General features: G+C 45.2%; 1 long non-coding RNA gene across 1 annotated transcript in view; it reads left to right on the top strand.

Annotated features, from left to right (window-relative positions):
- The first annotated feature begins 813 nt into the window (after positions 1–813).
- Positions 814–4,934, top strand: part of LOC104856623 — a 13,112-nt gene continuing 8,991 nt past the window's right edge. The window contains exons 1-2 of the long non-coding RNA XR_778679.2: positions 814–888; positions 1,636–1,685. This is a non-coding gene — a long non-coding RNA (uncharacterized LOC104856623). The remainder of the gene's footprint in view (positions 889–1,635; positions 1,686–4,934) is intronic.

Consider the following 4,934-nt stretch of genomic DNA (forward strand, 5'->3'; position numbering starts at 1 on the left):
TTGGGAAAGGGCATCGCATTCATCTTTCCAATGTCTTGCACAGAGCTCAGACTAAACCAGATGCTCCCATGAGCCCTGGTGCCGGGTTACTGTGGGTTCTGCAGTGTTGCTGATGAGATGCACACTCAGGGTACAGAGTCACGTGGTGGCTTCTTCGTTGTCCCAGGAGGAATGGAAACTTTGAGGGACAGATGACACAGAGAGCTCCAGAGCCTTCTGGGTGAGGTGACCCAAAGAAAAGTGGCTAAAAGCAGTTTGGGTGCAGGAGGCAGGGTGCACTGAGGGCAGCCCCGGCAGGGATCGGTCACTTTGGCCACCAGAAGGAGCCGCCCCAGTGCAAACCCTGCTGACACAGACCCATCACCTCTTCCTGGAATCTGCACAGTGGGTGGCAAACCTCCAGGAGGAGGGGCCTTGTAAGTGTTGTAAGATGGGGGCCTCGTAAGTGTTGCTTCCTCTTCTTGGGCTGTTAGATGCTAAGAGGGGACTTGGCATGGGATGCAGGTGGCCACTCCTCTCGCCATCACTGTCCCACCCTGTAACAGAGCACTCAGTACCCAGCAGTGTGCCAAGATTTGCAGAGAGAAAGAGGACCTGTTAAGGAACAAGATCCGAGACTGTCCCCAAAGAGGGGAAAGGTACAACTCACCCTACCCAAAGGATAGATCGTAGGCTCGCTGAGTTACATCACAATGCATCAGTGAGGGGCATAAAGAAGTTTATTAGGCAGAGTTTGAAGGACACACTCAGAGAGAATAGAACGCAGCCCTTGAGGGAGAGGCGTGCTACGGCACGGGCTGGGACTGCCACGGAGTCTCGGGGTGCTCTCAACACAGGTGATCTAGGCTGAGGATTCCTGGCCAACGGTCTTCTCATCTGATGAGCAAGGTCAGCGTGTGAACCAGCTGCATGTATCGGAAGTCAGATACAGAGATGGAGATCTGTGGGGGGAAGAGCGGTGTGCAGGTGAAAAGCTCAGGCCCGGAGCCCAATTCCAGGCTCACTGCGTCACTAGTCCCATAGGAGGTTTCTGATGTGTTTTCACATCAGATGTTTCTGATGTGTTCGTCCACATCTGCAGTGCAAAATGATCAAGTCATCATGGGGAGCTGGGTCGTGCACACAGCATCTCTTAGTTCTTCGTACTGCCCCTCCCTTCCCTCCCTCCCTGCGCATCTTGTTGAGACCCCGAGGAGGGTTTTTCAGAGTGACCTGCCTGAAAGAGAAAAAGGCATTGTAACCCTGAGTGACTTCTGTGACTGGGGGCTGCAGTGTCTCTTAAAAGTATAATTTTAAACTTACGACTTCCTCATCTCCATCTTACCTATTGTTATTGCTTCTGTCCTACCTCAGATCCAAAAAGGACAGAGGGGGAAAAGAAGTCTTCCCTTCAGTTTCCCTCATCCCCTATTTCCAAACCAGAAGGGCCTGTTTAAGGCAAATGTCTTACAAATTGGTCAGAGGAATGTTACTAGACTTGTCCTGGGATCAAAAGATTCTATGTCTCTCTGACACTCTCTGTCCCCTGTGGATCCCAGGACGCTAAGAAGCCCAGTGTGGCCACAGGCTGGCTCTGGCTCTCTGTCCCTGGTCTCTCCCTCCCTTCACAGAGCTCACTTACTCTCATCTCCTTAGGGGAAACAATCATCTCTTCTTTGAGCAGACGACTGAAACTATCCCTACCTGTAAGGACCCTTAACAACGACCTTGTTCCTGAGATCCAAATAAGAAAGGCTTTGGGGGTTATTCTGGATTGAGATGGCGTCCAAAATGAGCACCTGGAATTGAAGAAGTTTTTAAATTTCTCCACTTCCTGTTTCTGTTTTTTTACGTACTTGTTACGCAATCAGAAAACTGACCTTCAAATAACAAATGAATGCCCGTGAGAGCAGCAAAGTGTTAAAGAAAAAAAATGAGTAACTTTTTTTCATAAAAGTCCAATTTATGACTCAATTACACTCTACGAAGTAACAGCATAGTCAGAAATAAACCCAGGTAACATCAGCACAAGACCGAAGGACCCTAATGTCCAGAGTGTTCCAAAAATTTAATTGTACCTCCAAGGCAGGGACCTACCTACAGCAGAGAAAAATACAAGCGCTATAGTATAGTCAAATGCCGCCACCTGGTGGCCAAAGGTGGAATAAGCATGAAGGCTCAGTCAACCTTGTAAATAGATAAGCCATACACACAATAACTATTAACCAAACAGTTTCGGCAAGTCTGCAGCCAATGAGCAGTAGAAGTCGGAATTCTGAAAGAACAAAGCCAATTTTGAAGCATCTCTTTTGTTAAGCCTCACAAGTATGAATGAAAGACTCTTAAATTGCTTTCTTAAATGAGCCTGTTTGGTTACCAAACACAGATACATAAAAACAGCAGGTATCAAGTATGCAAACTCCTTCCATCATATGAAAACCCCAGCCACCTATCCCTGATATACAGGGCTCTGTGGTGAAACAATTACAAGACAAGAAAGGAAAGTATGACCCGGTCACTCTGAGAGGCCACTTGTGAGCAAATTTAAGTAAATATGGTCTGTAAGAGACTCCTTGCAATAGTGGTCGCAGGAGTTTGGAAATGAAATTCCCCTTGTGTAACAAGCACATCTTTCATTTCCCCCTCCTTTGTCAGTCAAAATGCACTTCAGCGTGTTAAAGAACTGATGTAAAGAAGTTTAACTTTGCTTAACTCAGCAAATTTCTCTGACCTCTGAATAGGTCAGTACTTTTCTTTTCAATTTTCTGTCCTTGAGTTTTTTTTAAAAAACTATTATTTGGTAGGTTTTCTAAAATATGATTCAGAGAACCGGTAAAACTCAAGTTGAAATGCAAATGAAGTCTCAGTTCTTCGTCTAGCTGTGTGGTATTTTGGAAAGTTACCTAAGCTCTGTGTCTGTAATTTCTTCAGATGTGAGCCAAAAGCAAAATGGTAGAGAGAAAAAATACCTTTACCACAGCCTTTTTTTTTTCTGAGATAAGGTCTCATTACGTAGTCCAGGTTGTCTTTAAATTCACTATGTACCCCAGTTGGGCCCGGAACTCATGGCAATGTTTCTGCTTCAGCCTCTGAAGTTCTAGGACTACAGGTGCTCACCACTGAATCCAGCTTCCTTCTGATGTTTCTAAGTCATTGTCATTGTTCCCCATGCCCCATTCTAACAACCTTTCACTGTATGTTATCTAAGACCACCCACACTAACCATTGAAAGTAGGCAACTGAAGACACACATTTCCTTCCCCTCCTCAAACCCTATAGGCTATGAAAGAATAAAAAGGGGCATTAACTTATAAGGAGCAAAAAGAATAGAAGAAGGAACAGTCAAAGACACTCAACTTCAAAAAAAAAGCCTGAAGAGCCAGAGGTTTAGCTCAGTGGTGCCACCTGCCTTGCAAGCACAAGGACCCGAGTTTGATCCCTGATACCAAAACAAACAAACAAGTCTGAAGACAAAGTAGTAAGCAGAAAGATAGCTAGAGTAGTTATACAGTGAACAGACCATATTTTTTTCTTTTTTCTTTTTATTTTTTATTAGTACATGTCTGTAGTATGTAATGATCACATTCCTTGTAGGGAGGTGGAACATGTACGTAACACATCTTAATTCTTTCTTCACCCACTTACTCTCTCCTCCTTCCCCCTTTCCCATCTTGGTCTCTGTTGTCTATCTTTTATTTTGCTCCTTATTTATAGTTGGGTTTCTCTTACAAGAGTAACTATGCAATATTTAAGCTTCTGTGTCTGCTTTAATTTACTTAAAATCAGGGCCGGTGATTTAGCTCAGTGATTCTGGCACCTGCCTCACAAGTGCAAAGACCTATGTTCAATCCCCAGTATAAAAAACAAAAATTTACTTAAAATTATGGTCACAAGGTGCATCTGCTCTCCTACAAATGATTCAGGTTTATCTTTCCCCGTGGCAGAGTAAATGGACAGACTATATTTTCCACAGATGGTTAAAACACCGCCTCCCACCTGTGTTCTTCAACAACATGACTTTAATATTCTCCCACCAGAAAGTATAGTCAAGCCAGGAATGGTGACACATACAGTCCCAGTGTTGGGGAAGCTGAGGCAGGAGGATTGAGAATTTGAGGACAATCTAGGTGAGAACTGTCTCACAGAAACAAATCAAAAGGAAAGTGTAGTCTGATTTCTGTCTCCTTGTGTCTGCTGGTCTTAAATCCATAAATGTGTGTGGTTCTACCTTGGCTCTACAGCCCTTATCCTTGGAACTCTCTCTCTCTTAGGTTGTACCTACCATGCAGTGAGGGAGCCCACACCATGTGAAGCAGCTCTTGAGAAGTAGGGGCTCCCACGCACTGGCCTAGATGAGCACAGCTTTGAGTTATCTCAGCCAGGAAGTAGGCAGGGGAGGAAAAAAAAAGCCTTAGTCAGAGACCTCTTCCCTCAACACTTTATCAAAATTAATACCCACAAGAAGAAAATGTCAGAGCAATGATTAGCAGCAAAATTCAGCCTCTCCGAGTGAAAGGGCCCTCAAGCCAGACCCCTGCCCAAGCAGACCTGTTACCTGCATGCACAGGAGCACAGAGATAACAAGAAGCCAGCAGCCGCTCTGCTGCTGTCACCACCACCCTGTTTATCAGCCAGTCCTAGGCCCATCACCCATGGAACTCTAAAATTTTCCAGCCTCTTGATCAGTGCCCCTCCCTACCATTTTAGGCCTACCTAAAATGCCCCATATAACCGTGAGCACCCTCTTCTCAGTGCCAACGGCCTTCTTGCCCTTGGCCCATCTGCACCCAGATGGCAATAAACTCATTGCATGTTGTTTAGACTTGGTCTGCCTTGGTGGCCTCGATTGTACTTCAGTCTGACCTTACACTGAGATCCAGAGTCCAAACACTGAAAAATAACACCTTGGAGAGAGAGAGAGAGAGAGAGAGAGAGAGAGAGAGAGAGAGAGAGAG

Source organism: Fukomys damarensis, unplaced genomic scaffold (assembly GCF_012274545.1).
Source record: "Fukomys damarensis isolate Sample0158 unplaced genomic scaffold, DMR_v1.0_HiC HiC_scaffold_16, whole genome shotgun sequence".
NCBI classification, from domain to species: Eukaryota; Metazoa; Chordata; class Mammalia; order Rodentia; family Bathyergidae; genus Fukomys; species Fukomys damarensis.